This window comes from Ceratotherium simum, chromosome 11, assembly GCF_057802395.1.
Source record: "Ceratotherium simum simum isolate JZ-2026a chromosome 11, ASM5780239v1, whole genome shotgun sequence".
NCBI classification, from domain to species: domain Eukaryota; kingdom Metazoa; phylum Chordata; class Mammalia; order Perissodactyla; family Rhinocerotidae; genus Ceratotherium; species Ceratotherium simum.
Window position 1 is genome coordinate 63,932,166 of NC_141910.1, and position 17,058 is coordinate 63,949,223.

Genomic DNA, 17,058 nt, shown 5'->3' on the forward strand with positions numbered 1-17,058 from the left:
TTACTGTGGTGGTTTTAACATATGGCTACAAATTCTTTGATATGCCTCTCTCCAGAAGGCAGAGCTTGACACCTCGCCCCTTGAATGTGGTCTGGACTTAGTGACTTGCTTTTAGCAAATAGGGAATGGGAAGGGAAAATCAGACACCACCTTCATTAAGCAATTAAGGTTACAGTCAGCAATCATAAGTCATGTTGAGATCATGGGTCCCCAATACAATGTGATTGTAACCGACCAAAAAGGGGGCCCATTCTGCCCACAGCAATCCAGAGTCAATCAATTGCAAACAAGTCGGTGGTTGAGAAAGGAAAATTTATACTATTGGCTAGCACAATCGAAAAATGGTGGACTAGTGTCCTAAAGAAACATCTCAAAGTCATACAGAATCTTGAGGCAGTTATATAGGGGAAATGGGCAAGGAAGGAGGGGGTTTTGGGATGTCCATCATCTGGTGTGACGAACTTCAAGGCACCTCATTATCTCTTTCTTCTGTCATTTGTGATGGGTACCAACACAGAGTTTTTCTCTCTGGAGGTCATCATGTTCCTGGGGAACTCAGAGAACAAAGTTAATGATATCACAGCTGGTAGCTATACTTAGCAAGAGTCATAGAACTAGCAGATCACATATTTTGCAAAAGTAAGAGGTGCTTAATCATCTAGGCTACATGCAGGTTATAGTGCATTCTCCGAAACTAGTGAGTCAGGACCACAGTAACAATATTGCTTCCTTTCCCTAAGATGGCTTCCCTCATGCTAACTTAAGATCTAGCTGTTACATGATGAGGGCACCCCATCTTGTGGTATCCTTCCCCCAAATCCAGAACCTCAGTTTAATCAACAACATCCCACAGATGCAGCATCATATCCTGCACTGGATTCTGGAACAGAAAAAAGGACATTTGTGGAGAAACTGGGGAAATTCTAATAAAGTCTGTAGTTTAGTTAATAGTATTATACTAAGTTAATGTCTTAGTTTTGATAAATGGACCAAGGTTTTGTAATGTTAGAGTAAGCTGGTTGAAGGGTATATGGAAAACTCTAGACTGTCTTTTCAAATCTTCTATAAATATACAATTATTTCCAAATAAAAAGTTCAGGAAAAAAAGATATTGGAGTCTTATAGGGAAAATATAGTGGACATTATGGATAAAAGATATGGCCAACAGGCTAGAGATGTTTCTGGAGCTGAGTACACATTTCAGAACCAGAAAACATGGATTCGAGCCCCTCACTTCCACCTCTTATTGTTTTCTTTTCCTGGGAAGGTCACTCTGCCTCTGAGCCTCAATTTGCTCATCTATAAAATGTGCATAATAAAATTCCATTCATAGGGCTATTGGAGGATTAGATACAAGTGCTGGATTAGATTCAAGGATTAGGTTCAAATGTGAGAGGCCAAGTTGACAGCAAGTATGACTGTCACACAATTTTCCACCCATGTTCAAGTTGTGAATCTTTCCAAACGCCGTTTGTACCTCTCTCACTGGAGCCTGCGGGCCGCAGCATGGGGTGGGCAGGGCTGTGTCATTGCCCCTCACACAGTGAACACTGACATGTAGCGGGTTAGCGCCAAACTTGTTTAATGAATTAATATGCTTTAATCCCCATAGTAATTATATTATCATTTTCTGCCCTGTGTTGAAACGATTTAACGAACCCCCATTTGGTAGATAAGGCTAAGACGTCTCCAGAGACTTGTGCATAGTCCTTGAGTGAGGTGGAGCCAAGCCCTGAATTCTCAGAATTGTCAGCATTTCCTGTCCCAGTAACCAAGATCATTCCTCTGACCTCAGGTTCTTATTGTAAGATGAGGACTTAGCGGACACAGCTCTGGTGTGGTTAAGAATGATCACAACAAGGAGACTTGGGTAGCCCTGAAGACTCTGGTGACCCGCCTCAGCTGAGCCAGCACATTTACAGGGCGGTAATAATAAAGCACTTCTGCTCCGTAATGTCCACTACGTGCTGGGAGCTTTACACTTGTAAGATGGTGATAGGCAGCTGGTGGGAATTCTGCAGTAGTCGGTGCGTATCTGTTCCCATCTTTATCCCTACCCTAAACCCCTCCCAAGGTGTCATCTCAAGTTACTATCTCAAATCCCAAGAACTCTTTCTCCTTCTCTTCATCAAAACTTCCAATGTCTCAGGGCCTCAGTCTCAGCTGTCCGTGTTACTCCAGAACATTCATACCATGCTGAGAAGGGCTGGATGCTTGAGCTGGCACAGTGTTTGAAAAGACTCAGGCTTTGGAGTGGAGGATCCAGGGTTTCTGCCTGTGCCATACTGGAAAAGCTACTTAACCTCTCTGAGCTTCAATGTCCTCCTCTGTAACTGGATCAATATAACTTATCAGCATAGTGCAATGAGGATTAACTGAGAGAATGCACATGAAGTGGTGTAGGCAGTGCCAGGCACAGAGTGGGCCCCCTTGAAATAGTCCTTCTCTCTTCCCAAACCAAGAGATTTGAAAAAACTAAAAATAGCAATATCTTTCTCTGAAACACACTACTGGTGGGTTTCAGGCCCTTGGGTCAGATGTTGGGAGAGGCATTTTTGAGTGGGAAGCACTTCTCTACGCTCTCAGGTAGCAAAATGAAACACAAGCAGGGACCACTCTAGTGGACAGCCGTGTTCCTGTTGGTTAGGAAAATGCCCACGACTATGCAGAGGATGGTTTCCCTCTCTGTGCTTCCTCAGCCTTTGTTCTTCCTGTTCTGGAGTGCTTTATGTTCCCGACTGTTTCCCCGTTGGACTGTGAGCTCAGGATTGGGTCGCATTGTATTTTTAGCCCCGAGCACAGGCCTGCCCCAGTGCTGGTGGTCAATTAGTGCTCCCTGGATCAATTTGTCTAACTGGAATGCTTCAGGAAAGTTGGAAAATACATGATGGAGATTTTGATAGTTATTTTGGGAGAAGATCATATTTAGAAATTGATCGGTCTTTGCTAATTGGGCAGAATAGGCTCTTTCCTTTGAAATCGGACTTCGATACATCTCTTAGAGCGCTCCAATTAACGTGTGACATTTCATTGTTAAGTGCTAGCCTTTCCCCAGCGATGTTTTGATGATAGCAAATGCATTTATGTTTTATTTCAAACAGAAGGCTAAATGTTGAAAGCAAAACATGGGTCAGATTTATCTTCTATGGGAAGCATCCTGCGGTCCTTCAGTGAAAATAATTGCTAGGTTGAATAGAAGGTGGATGCTAGTGTAACTCCTGGCCTCTTTATAGTTATTTACAGTTTAGAAAATGAGGTCATCTCATTAAAACCCCACAACAACTCTGTGAGGTAGGCAGGGCAGAGATGATCACCCCAACTGTGCAGATGGGGAAACTGAGTCCTACGTAAGTAAAGGGATTTGCTGGAGATCCAAGTCAGGACAAAAGGCCCTGTGTTCTAACTCATTGGTTAGTTTTTTCCTCCATATTCTCCACGGCCACGCTAGAAATAAGCCTTGCCTTTCCAGTTATTTTGTGAAATCTTAATTCTATACTCCACTGAGCCCCTGGTTAGTATGTTTTACTGCAGATTGCATTTATTTTTTTATCTTATGAAAAACTTCATTAATACAGTTTTGCTGTTCATTCTTCTGTATGTGTAACATCAATAGGCTTGAATATAACTGAAATAATGTGACTGTGGGGCTTCTGAGCTGGGAGTTTATTGTCAAGTCAGCTGTCACAGATTCCTCATCAATGTGGGGAACTCAAACCGTGCAAAGATCTTTTTTCCCCCTTACTTGCAAATCATGCAGCATCAGCACATTAACAGTAGTCTTACAGAATGCTAATTTTGTCATTTGGAATCTAAATACAGTCATGTGTTGCTTAACACAGGACATACGGTCTGAGAAATGCGTCCTTGGGTGATTTCATCCTTGTGTGACCATCATAGAGTGTACTTACACACAACTAGATGGTATAGTCTACTACACACCTAGGCTATATGGTACTAACTTTATGGGACCACCGTCGTATATGTGGTCTGTTGTTGACTGGAACATCGTTATGCGGCTCGCGACTGTAATCGGAAACACGACTGCGGAATTGCCCAAATTTTATGTAGTAGCAAAGGAAAGTTTTTAATTTTCTCTCTGTTCAGCCTAACCCTATGTTAGAAAAAACCTGTGTGAGAATTTCTCAGTTTACTCCTCTGTGAACTTCATTCACTGATTCATCATTTACCCATCCATCTAATCACCCACCATTCATCATTCGTCTGCTCTGTATCAGGCACTCAGGACGTGCTGGGAGTAGAAAGGTTAACAAGAGGAGCTCAACTGCATGCCTCAGAGGAAGACGTTCTGGGGGCTTTTTATTATGACAGAGGTTAAAAAAGAGGTGATATGAACAGGAGCCCAGGTGACCCAGCGTGTGTGGCGTCAGAGGCGTCTTCACCCCTCTGGAGGTGAGACATTGAGTTGAGTGCCCAAGGGCTGGCTTGCCAGCAGAGGGCCACCAGTCCCAGGCAGAGCTGGACTTAGAACCCAGGTTTTCTCAGTGTTGGGGAATTTAAAAATCCTCAATACCACCGTGGCCTCCCTAGCAAAAAAATCTCAGTGTCATGTGAGTAAGGGGTGCAGGGTGGGGTCGGGCTTTCTGGCATCGGGAGCCGTATGTACAAAGGCACAGAGGCCTGCGTGATGGCCTGTGGGCACTTCATGCTGTTTGAAATTGCTGAGGTTTAGGGGATCTCAGCAAAGGGCAAGGGTGGAGAGCTGGGAAGAGGCCGGAGCCAGGAGAGCCCTGTGGCCTGAGCCAAGAAGGGTGGACCTTAGCCTGTAGGTCATGGGCGATATTGAAGGGCTTTTAACAAGTGTGTGACATGCTGACATCTGACTTGGAGAAAGCTCATTCAGGCGGCTGTGCAGAGAGAAGGAGGGAGGGAGAAGATGCTTCACAGGAAAGACATAGCGGGCTGGGACAGACACAAGGTTCATGTAAACACACTGCTCAGCTAGGGGTCCTCGGAAGCAGAAGCCGAGGGACTTGGAGCCAGACCACATGTGTGGGGGCCCAAGGCGCACGGGGAGGTAACGTCCGGTTTTGCTGGCTACAGACTGTGACCTTCTGCAATGCACCTGTTTTCTGTGATCTCCCAGCTCCTCCTCTGTCAGATGTGTCTAGTGATCCCCGCTCTGCCTCCTCACAGATTGCAGAGACGAGCCAGTGAAGGAGCAAGCAAGGGTGCTGTCTCAATGGTAAAGTGCTGTCAGATAGGATTTGTTATTCTCATTGAACTCAGAGGTTGGCAGACTATGGCCGATGGACCAAATCTGGCATGCTGCTTGTTTTTGTAAATAAAGTTTTATTGGAACACGGCTGCACCCATTCGTTTATGTATTGTCTTGGCTGCTTTCACACTATGATGGCAGAGTTGAACAGTTGAGATAGAAACTGTGCAGCCCTAAAATATTTACTATCTTGCCCTTTACTGAAAAAGTTTGCTGTCCTCTGGTTTAAGTCATGGATTATTGTTTTGTCAAATTTAATTATGAATTGACATGGGAAGATTCCAGAATCTCTACCATTTATTGATTTGACTGCCGTCAGGCAGGAGGCTGGAGTTCCTGGGGGAGACACCCCCAGGCTTCTCTTGGACCTGACCTGGCATGATTTCAATAAGAAAGGGGCTCCAGTCAAGTTCACAGCCCAGCCACGCTCCTCTTTTGTGGAAAACAGGCAGGGCATTCAGTAGAGTCACGTAGTTGGTTCCAGCCTCGGTCATCTCCTTAGAAGAAATGCAGACGAGACCAATGCCGACGGGCTTCCTGCGAATTCCCGTGTAAAACATCTGTGCTTCCTTTCGCTTCCATTCTTTCCTGGTAGTTATTTTATTTTTTTTTTTTTTTTATTTTTTTTTTTTTTTAAAGATTTTATTTATTTATTTTTCCCCCAAAGCCCCAGTAGATAGTTGTATGTCGTAGTTGCACATCCTTCTAGTTGCTGTATGTGGGACGCGGCCTCAGCACGGCCGGAGAAGCGGCGTGTCGGTGCGAGCCCGGGATCCGAACCCGGGCCGCCAGCAGCGGAGCGCGCGCACTTAACCGCTAAGCCACGGGGCCGGCCCCTGGTAGTTATTTTAGCCTGGCTGTTGTTCATTTCACTTATTTCCTGATTTCCTGGAGTAATTTTCTCTACTTTCCTCCCAGTAATTTTCTTTCTTCTATTCCAATTAGCAACCTGTGTAATCACAAGTAGAAACCAAACTAAATGATGGTCATGCTGCCCCACTCGGCTCCAGCCAGCACGCGTCATAGTCACTTCTCTGGTTCAAACTATTTTTGACTCCCCTTTGCCTTTTCTAGCTCTGAGGAGGGCAATTACACGTTTATAGACAGACTAGAACCGAGGAAAAAGGCTACCAGCCTCCCAGGTTTGCCTCCCTCCTTGTTATTCCTTTTCTTACAAAAGAAACCAATTTGGACCAAGTTTTTGAGTGAGGCCTCCAGCAATTCTCAGCTCCAGAAATACCAGGAGGAGTTAGAAGCTGCATGTGCTGTTAAATATTGTCTGTGTTTAAAGCAACTAGAGAAACATGTGAAGCAAAAACACAAATCACCGTCATTTCTCACTTCACATTCACTCGCGGAAATGTCTGTTCCAAAGCTGACTTTGGAACATGTGCTGTCAACCCCGAAAGTGGTCCCACCTTCCCAGGCCTTATTTCCATTTAGTGTCAAAGAGAAAAAAAGAAAAAGAAAAAATAGAACGTTGGTGCTGGCGGCGCCCTCGGAAGCCACGTAGTCAACGTTTCTCGCTGCACAGATGGTGGAGGCCCAGATGTGCTGCGCTCGTTCATTTATTTATATGGAACCACCATTGGACAGCGCTGGGCAGCCTGGATTTCTTCATATGTTTGTTCCTTCATCTCCTGTACAGTCAGAGAATACTTACTACTGCTGTCCTGAGCTAATTACCAGAGCTGATGCCCCTCCCATGGCTAAGCCACTAGGCCCTTTCTCTGTCTCTGACTCTCCTTTCCTTCTGGCCCACCCCAGGCATTCAGCCTGGTTTATTCCCCTTTCAACAGCCACTCTCTCCCTTGAGGATTCCTCTGACTCCTACAAGTGGGATGCTGCCACATCAACCCTCTGGCCCTCCCGCCCCACAGCTGCTTATGTTGTAAAGGTTATTGTGGGAAAAGACACAGATATAGGGAACAGATGTGGGAGAGCAAAAACACTCCTGAATCTCAGAATTTGCACGGTCATTTGCCCTGGTCTATGGCTCTTGATTCCCTCCAGAGACAGACCCAGATGTCGTCATGGCTACCTGCCTACTTCTTTGGTTTTTGAGGAGATCCTTGAACTGCAGCACCCCCGGCCCTTGGGGATTCAGCCACGCCTTCCTTCAAAGATTTTATTTTTATTTTATTTATTTCCCCCCCCAAAGCCCCAGTAGATAGTTGTATGTCATAGCTGCACATCCTGCTAGTTGCTGTATGTGGGACTCGGCCTCAGGATGGACGGAGAAGTGGTGCCTCGGTGCGCACCCGGGATCTGAACCCGGGCCACCAGCATCAGAGCGCGCGCACTTAACTACCAAGCCACGGGGCCGGCCCACGCCTTCCTTCAGAAAGGCCTCTGTTCTCACCCAGGCCTGAGCACCGTCAAGTTGAGACTACAGTGTGGATCAGCTCTGTCAAGGGCGGTGGGATATGCTCTCCACTCAGGGACACGAGGCAGCTGGTTTGGCTGAAGCCAAGAGTGATGTGAATACTGGAATAAGGGGTTTGCCCTTATTTGAAGGGGAACTCCTGTGGAAGGATTTTGGGTAGGAGCTGACATGATCCATGCTAAACTTTGGTAAATTTAATCTGTAGGTTAGATTGGAGGGGATTAAGCCTAGAGAGGAAAGCTTAATTAGCAGTATTTCAAGGAAAACAAACTGATAAAAGAGAAATAAAAACTTTGAGACCTCAGTGTTAAACTGAATTTACCTCCAGGCAAGGCAGGGGCAACCTCACGCCCAGAGGCATTAGGCAGATGGGATGGAGGCCTTCAGACTCACTGTCAAAAATGGTGCAGGGACAGCTGGGATTTAGTAGCAGAGAGTGAAGTCTGAGGGGGAGCAACTTTGTGAAAAGTCACTCACACCAAAGGCAAGGGTGGGGCTCATAAAGGCAAAACCTCAGTGTTTGACAAGGAAAGTGTGTGGCAGGTTTGAACAAGCCCTTGGCTTGTCTGTTCGGAGCTGGCTGCTTGTCATGAGCTTGGTGCAGGGCTGGGGTGAGTCTGGACAGCATGGGTTCACCATCGGGTTGTCTGTGGCTTGTTCTGACCTGTTTTCCTGGAAGCTTTAACTCTGATTCCGTCCTCGGAGCCCTGAATGCTTGCTGTCTTACCTTCCTAGGGTGCCAGGGTGTGCATGGGCACATGCTCAATACTCAGCAAAGATTTCCTTATCAAAACAAACCAACTGAAAACCTTGGACTAATCAGAGATCACTAACTGGTTGCGAATTTGTGCTCTGTATGACCCTGGGCAAGTTACTGTAAGCTCTTTGAGCCTCAATTTTCCCATCTGTAATAATACTTCTCTTGTGGGGCTGTGGTGAGGATTAAATGAGATAAAGAGTGTGCCTGCACACAGTAGGCCCACAGTGAATGGGGGCAAGGAGTGTGATTGTGCAGTGGGGAAACACACTCCATGACTGTCCAGGCCTCCCTTCACTATGGGAATCCTGCTCCTTGCAGGTCCTTCAAGCTCTGGGAGCCTTCCAAAGGCCTTGAGCTGGGGCAGCGTGGAGGGATGTGTGCCGGCTGGTTAATCCCTTTCTGCTCCCAGGCTCGCCACTCTTTTCTCTCTCTGCAGATCTGCCTTTCTCCTCGGAGACTGAGAAGATGGATCACCTTCTTGAAGACGCATCACTCACATCACCACCCACTTGACCTGTTACAGGATTTAAGCTGTCACTTAATTTGTTCCCCATTAAGTGCAGACATGTGGTCACCTCCTCACCCTTAGCAGAGCTTGGAGGAGGGGCCAGGAAGGAAATTACCAAGTCAGGCGATGATAGGTTCCAGGGCTGCCCTTTCGGAGTTCTCCGGGCCCTTGGAGGCTGTGGGGAGGAACTGGTTTCCAGCAGTGACGGGGCATCTGAGCTGGGGCTGGGACCAGGCCACAGGCTCAGGGAGGGGCTGCCTGGATGTGGAGGCTGCGGGCAGAGCTCAGCTCTCTGCTTCAGAGGATTTGTTTTAAAGTCACAGTGTCCTGGAAACCCTTCACCTTATGTTCGCTTCCCCTGAAATGCTTATCTTTAAAGTTCTGGCTTGCACACAGAATATTGAGCTGTGTTGCATCCCCCTTGACTCCTGGGAGAGAATTTGAAGAAATCAACCTTTGAATTTCCAGGAGCCCTTAATCTTCTTTGACTCACAGATTAACCTGTGAAAAGTCATATGTAACTATTTCTTTAAATCCTTCCCTGGCTTATTTCTATAGGGATTTTGAATCAGAATGTTTCTGAGCTGAAGACACCTAAGAGGTTGTCCACACGGGCAGCTGAGGCTTGCCTTTCAGTGTCTCTGTTTCCAGCCTGTTCGTCCAGTGTACAATGCAGCAGCACTGATGGTGCACAAACTCTGTGCTTGGCGCTTTCATTATGTCATCTCATTTAATCCTCAGCGTGACCTCCAGAGACTGGCATTGTTGTTTCCATTTTACAGATTAGGAAATTAAGTGTCAGCAAAGATAAGTCACTTGTCCAGAGACACCCAGCTAGTCAGAATCAGGTCTGTATTCAAATTTAGGTCTTCTGCTTCCGCTATTTCTATTTTTACAAGAGGTCAGTCAGTCACCACTACAAATGTTTATTCATAGTGTCTTCTATGGACCCAGGAGCCACAGCAGAGGTGGATTTACCAGAAGGCCAATGAGGATAAAGCTTCAGGGCCCCTCACCATATGTTCGCATGATCAGATCTTTTTGTAAAATTTGCGGAAGAAAGATGTTGTATCTATGATCGGTTAAGACAATTGTCTCTTTCCACTCCGGTTTCCACACTGGTGTCTACTCCATCACACCTCCCCTCGGGTCAGGCGGCGTGGGGTGGCTGTGGGCCTTTCTCAGATTGGCCAAAGGAGATTTGATTGGGGGATGTGTTTGCTTGGGCTCAGTGGGATATAGTCCCCTGGTCCCTGTCACTTTCGGGGGTAGGTACATTACTGCTGCTTGTCCTGGGGAGCAGGGCTTCCAGCGATCCTCCTTGGGTCACTGTGCTGACTCACCTGCTATCAGGACACAAAGGTGTAGGGGCAGAGGTCATACTGCAATACGAACGTGTCCCGTAGCACCAGGCATCAGCCTGTCTGTGTGGTCCAGGAGAAACAAGGTGTGAAAGGTGCAGAGCCGGAAGCCAGTCTGTGGGAGGTTCGTCTCATCATGAGGTGTGTAAAACTCTAAGTGGGGTGTTAGTTCTTGTCCGATGGTTAAATGGAAGTCCTCTCCTGTTGAGAATATAGTCGATAATGTATATAATTATAAATTCATCATACTTTTGTTATTTGACAGGAATCATGTGCAATGGAATTTCTCAGAATACCTGTATTTGTAGCATACACATCTGCGGCAGTACCACAGTTAGCAAGTATGTCTGTGCAAAGTCACATGTTTTATGCATCCCAACTACTACAAATAAAAAACAAATTTTAATCAATGTTGCTGGAGGAAGGATTGACTTAATTTTTATTGTCTTTATACAAATAGGTATAGCAAGTCATTGTGACATGAAAAGAGGATCAAAGAGTATGCAGCCACAAAATGCAGAAAAAAGGATTATAGAGGTACAGCAGGCAGATGATTAATGATAAGAAGACTACGTAGTTTTCTAGATCTTGTGATATTTATCCGATTTGTCTGCATTTTAAAATTTGCAATTTGGAGTAATTTATTTCCAATTCCAAATAATTATTCATTTTAACCTCACTTTTATTTGTTATTTTGTATTATTTTTCTAATAGAGTGCCCCTCGAATTGTACAAGTTCTAGGTTTCAGATAAACAACATCCGTTCCTGGCTAGAAGCAAGTTTGTAAACTGTAAAGTGCTGTGAATGTGTTGGTAGCAGTGGTGCTAGGCCTTGTAGGTGGACACAGGGTGGGGATGGGATGGCGAACAGGGATAAGAATAAGACTTAGTCCCTACTCCCACAGCAGTTAGAACTGGGGGTGACAGGCCAAAGTGGGGCAGACCATTAGGAGACTCTGTGATTGGTCCCATCCTAGAAGGAGACACAAAGTAGTGTGGGACCAGGGACCCAGCATCACCCACAGGTCCCGCTATTGCCCTCTTGTGGCCCAAATGCCAGCGGTTTAATATGAGGGGTCCTGAGCGCAGATCTCAATAGGGTCCAGACACTCTGTGGCCGTGGAGGAAGGAGAGGGATTACAGCTCTTACCAGAGAAGAACAAAGCAGCTTTATGAATCTGAGCTCCAGAAAAATACTGATAGTTCTGTCCCTTTGGTGTTGACCTTTGGAGGCATCAGATTGACACTTTGTGTTCCCCCTCACCCCATAAGCCTGTCCGTATTTTGGGCCCCTATCAAATTCTGCTCTTCCAGAACCTTCCTTGTTTGCTCAGCCTACAGGGACCTCCCTTAGCCACTTCAATTGTCTTTCCTACCTAGGCCTCCTAGACACTTGGTGTCTCCTCCTACCCGCCAGCTGTGTGCTCTTGGGCAACTCACAACCTCTCTTTGAGACTCAGCTTCTACGTCTGCAAGACAAGGATGGATAGTGTTGAAATAGGCCCTGCCCTCTCTTCCTAAAGAGTTGAGGTGAGTGCCAGATGTCCAGAGGGGAGAAAGCATTTGGTGAGCTGTAAGTTATAAGCTGTAGGGGCAGTGGTCACTATGCGCCGATTCTCTCTCCTTATGTCAAATCCTCCCAGTTATGCCAGGAATGGGCACAGCGTGAATGATCTTGAGACCCCCTGCAGCTCCTTGCTCAGAGCAGGTGCTCAACCAAGATTTGGGGGTGTTGAGGCAGAATGTGACTCAGTTTCTGGAGTCAGACTTGGGCTGGAATTTGTGTTGTCTTATTATCTTTGTGACCTTGAGGAATTTACTTAATCTTGCAGGGCTTCCATTTCCTCGTTATAGAATAGGAAAGAAAAAGAATTACTTCAGAGAACAGTTGAGTGAATTAATGAGGAAATGCACATAAAGTGCCTAGTACACCTCCTAACACATCATCTAGTAAATGGTTTTTGTTCTTCCTTGTGTATTTGGAAAACCTTATAAAAATACTAATATTTGTTTTGTACAGTGACTCTGCTAGGCAACAAACATTAATGAGACTCAAGGTCACTGGTATTCAGGAACATGTAAATTAAACAAAAAATGAGATATCATTTAAAAAAATGCAACATATTGGAAAAATCTAAAATATTGATACTATTAAGTGTTAGAAAGGTCATAGAAAAGTAACTCCTCTCATTTATTGTTGGTGGGAGTATAAATTGAATTCTTGGAGAGCAATTCCACAATTTCTGCTTAAATTTAAAATATGCATACACTTTTAACCCAGCCATCCAACCTCTCAGTATTTACCCCAAGGAAACATTTACATATGTAAATTATGAAATATTTACAAGAGTTTTCAGCATTGTGGAAAACTGGGGCAACAAAACAAAAGCCCTAAATACTCATCACCAGGGGAATGCAATCTTTGGTTCAACCATACCATGAAACACTATGAATCAATTTAAAAAAAAGAATGAATTAAATCTATTCAAGCTGACATAGAAGGATCTTGGAGTAATGTTATTAAGTGAAAAAGTAAAATATAGAGCAATGTAGCATTTTTGCGAAAAAGAAAAACCCAGAAATCAAAACTTTTTGTTTCCATATGTGTCTATGTGAATGGAAAGAGGAAAAGCTGGATGGAAACAAGCACATTGGTGATACTGTCTTCCCCTGAGGAAGGGCTGGTTTTACAGGGACCTACAGTATTTTGTTAAATTAGCTTTGTCCGAATTTTTAACAAGTAAACGTATTCACGCATTACTTGTGTAAAGAAAAAAGAAAAAAAAAAAATGACCGGAGCATAGTTCGTTGGCACGAATAAATTCAGAGTCTAATTATTTGAGATGAGCGGCGTATAGGCTGTACTGTGAAGCTGATTTGCGGGTAGGGGGCATTCATTGTAGGGGGATTTTCGTTGCTGGTTGTTAAGTGTGGGGTCAAGGAGAAGAGAAATGACGGGATACACAGTACCAGTCTAATCACTGGGACATGCAGAATGTGATCAGGAAAGAAGCTGATTCTTTTCCTCCACAGCCCGTTCAGATCTGCGCTGTGTAGCCAGCTCTGCCCTCTGGCCTTCTTCTCTGGCTGGTCGCTCAAAGTCTGTGCCGCAGCCCCTGGCCATCCAGGGGTCCACTTCTAGATTCTTCTGGCTGAATTCTCCTTGGGCTTTCAAGAGATCTCCCTGGGCAGGATCTAGGATAATCCCAGGCCAGTTTTCTCTCCTAGGGCCCCCATCTGGTCACACATCTTGTGCCATGGGGATTTCTACACACACATGCTGGCTCACAGCAGCAGCCTCTCCTCCCTAAGGTGTCGCCTGGGCGGCTAGTCAGCCACAGGTCCTTGCCTTTCAGATTTCTCAGGCATGAGTGAGTTGTGTCCCACAAACCCTGGGGATGTGAGCAAGCACTCCCAGTGGTCTTGGAGCCCCTCTCACAGGCTTGGAGTTTAGAGAGAAGGTAGGACTACAGAACACTGCCAGCCTCTCCAGAATCCTCTCTTCAGCTTTCTCTCTCATCCTTTACCTAACCACAGGTATAGACCGGAGGTGGAAAGTTAGCCAAGAATCTTCTATCTTACTGTGCGCTGTGGGGGAGTTGGCACTCATTGTGTTGGGGAGCTAAGATTGAAGGAGCTCCATGTAATATCCACTAAGAATATAGTGCAGCTTGACTCTGTCTTGGATCACAGACTGTGGAACATTCTAGATTATGGTCCTTAAATACTTCTCTTCAAAAATGAGAACGCTGAGGCCCAGAGATGCTAAACAACTTGTCCAAGCTCACACAGATATTTAGTGACAGAGCTGGCAGTTAATTATCTGAGATCACTTGTTGGCAAGAACCCTTGTAGCTCTCAATCTCATGTCCATTATCATAAATTCGAAACATGAGCATCTCTATACTTTCTGATTGCCAGTGATTGGTATATTGGTATAGAATCCATAAATTACATGAAAACATTTTAAGAACATACCTTCTCCTTTTATATTTGTAATCAAATGATGAAGTGGTACGTAGTGGCAGATCTGAGACTCAAAACTAGGTTTTTGAGGTAGTAGGAGTAACACACAAGAACATACCAAGGTACCTGCCCTAGGGGTCTGACATTGTACCTGGAGAGGCCCGTGTGACACACACAGTCTCCAGCAGTGGTTCTGAACTAGGGGTATCGGCACTGTCTGGAGACTTTTTTGGTTGTCATAGCTGGGAGGGGAAGGAGTGCTATTGGCATCTCGTGGGTAGAGGCCACGGATGCTGCTAAACATCCTGCAACACACAGGGCAGTGCTCATAACAAGGAGTCATCTGACCCAAAATGTCAGTAGCGCCGAGGTTGAGAAGCCCTTCTAGAGCATGAAATGCTAAAGGCTGTATTAATGATTGTACACCAGAAATGTGGAGGTGGATAAGGTCAGGGTGTGAGCTGGAGTCCTCACCCCACCAACACACACACACACACACACACACACACACACACACAGAGAACATTGCCTCTCTTGCCTTCCCTGCCATCCTGGCAGAGTGAGGGGTTCCCACACTTGCTCCGTCTTCTTTCTTGGGAGTGACGTCCAGAGAGGAATCCACCACCAAGGCCAGGGTGGGGGAAGGAACTCTGTGTCCAGGCAGTTCATCAGTGCTCACCGTAGAGGGTGCCTGAGAGACTTCCTGAGTTGGACCTACCCTGCTCAAACCACTACTGGTCATTCCCCTGCTTGAAGAGCTCCAATGCTCCGGCTCTCTGCACGACTGCGGCCCACAGAATTCTCACTCTGACCCTCTCTACCCCTTCCCTTCCTACCGCTGTCCCCTGACCACCCTGCGCTCCACCACTCTGAACTAGCCATTCCAGAACACGGCCTGCTCTTTTTCACTGTTAAGACCTTCCATGTAATTTTTTGGGGAAAAAAAAATTGTGCTTAAAAATATCAACTTCCCTACTTTCCCAGAAGATGATTTTCTCAGGACAACAGACAGATGCCTAAATTAATTAAGAGCAGAAGCAGCATGACAAGGAGTTTCCTCCCTGGTGAGCTGCGGAGGCTGTGAGCCTGAGTTTTTTTTTTTTTTTCCCCATGCTAAAGAGGTTGCCTTTCAGAAGACTAAATTACTAACATTTTTTTGAAGAATGGATCCTTTTGAGCCACATCCTTCTTGAATTCTCGGCTCTCCTTTGAGAAAATGCTGCAAATATTGGACCTGAAAGTCTGAGTTGAAAGCATCTAGCACCTCCCTCTCCCCCCTCTCCCCTCCCCCTCCATCCTTCTTTCTTTATTTTATTCTTTTAAATAAAAATTGTGTATATTTAAGGTATACAACATGATGACTTGATATCATATACATAGTGATATGATTACTACAGTCAAGCTAATTAACATATCATCTCCTCATAGAGTTACTTTTTTCTGGTGATGAGAGCACCTGAAATCTACTCTCTAGGCCAATTTCCAGCATTTAGTACAGTATTACTAACTATAGTCATCCTCCTTATGGACTCTGCTTCCCTACCTCCCACCCCGCTCTGTGCTGTGTCACCTGGTGGTACCTTACTAGGACACACCAGGACACTAACACACACCAGGATATTTTGACCAGACCCCATCAGCCCTTCCCATGTCCTTCACATTGCAATACGCGCAGGAGTGTACTTCCAAGGCCCAGTAATATGTCTCTTCCGATTCCTTTATCTCTCTCAAGAGTTTGCTGAAATTACTCTAGTTCAACTTCTGTATTTTACCTCATTTTTTCCCCCTGTCTAATCCCAAGGTCTCTATTTTCTTTTGTTACTAACAAGCTCCATCTATAAAGTAAGGATAACGATGGTAAACCAGCCTGAAGGCAGAGAGTCTGTACCGGGCGACCATTTTCAGCTTATTTCGGTCTAAGATTTATAATTCAATTACAGTTGTAAGGGTAGTCACGGCTTTGGGAGAAGGCGCTTTGATGAGAATTTGTAGCTGGACCCTCCTGGTGGGACCTTCTTCTTCAGGCCAGTCTCACCTCCTGTTTCTCAGAGAGTTTTTAAGTTCTCAACAAGCTTTAAAAGCAGTATTTTAAAATCAACAACCCTTTATTATGAATCCTTTCGGAGCTGAGTAAAAATCAACAAGCGTTCATTTGCTTAGTCAGCAGATGTTTCCCGAGCCCATGTGTTGGACCGGGCTCTGGGGCTATAGATCTGAACCAGACGAATTGGTATCTTCCCGTAGCCTATGGACTAATAAACGAAGAAATTCATTCACTCCATGTTATCGGGTATTATTCTAGGTGTTGGAAATTTAGTGGTAAATAAAACAGATGAGCTCCTTGCTGTTATGGAGGTTACATTCTAGTAGAGAAAGAGAGAGACAATTAACCAATGGGCAGATATATAAAAAACAAAACATCAGGTAGTCATGAGGACCTACTTCAGGACTGTAATTAGGGAAAGACTTGCTTGTTCTTAGGCAGATACTGGGCTGTCAAGGAGTGGGCATATCACCACTTGGAGGAAGAGTGTTCTAGGTGGAGGAAACTTAGAAGACTCTAAAGTGGGCTGAGCTTGTTGGGTTTGAGAATAGAAAAGCTGTGGCTTAGAGAGTACGATGAAGTCAGAGGAATATGGCGTGCCAAACTTTGCAGGGCATCGTAGGCCAGAGTATGGAATTTGGGTTTTATTTCAGTGCAATGGAAAACTTCAAAAGTTTTAAGCAGGGAATTGACACAATCTGATTTATGTTTTAAAAAGATAAAAATACTCTAGCTTTACCTAATTTTGGTATTACAGTTTTTTTTGCTTCATAAAATGAATTGGGAGCTTTCTAAGC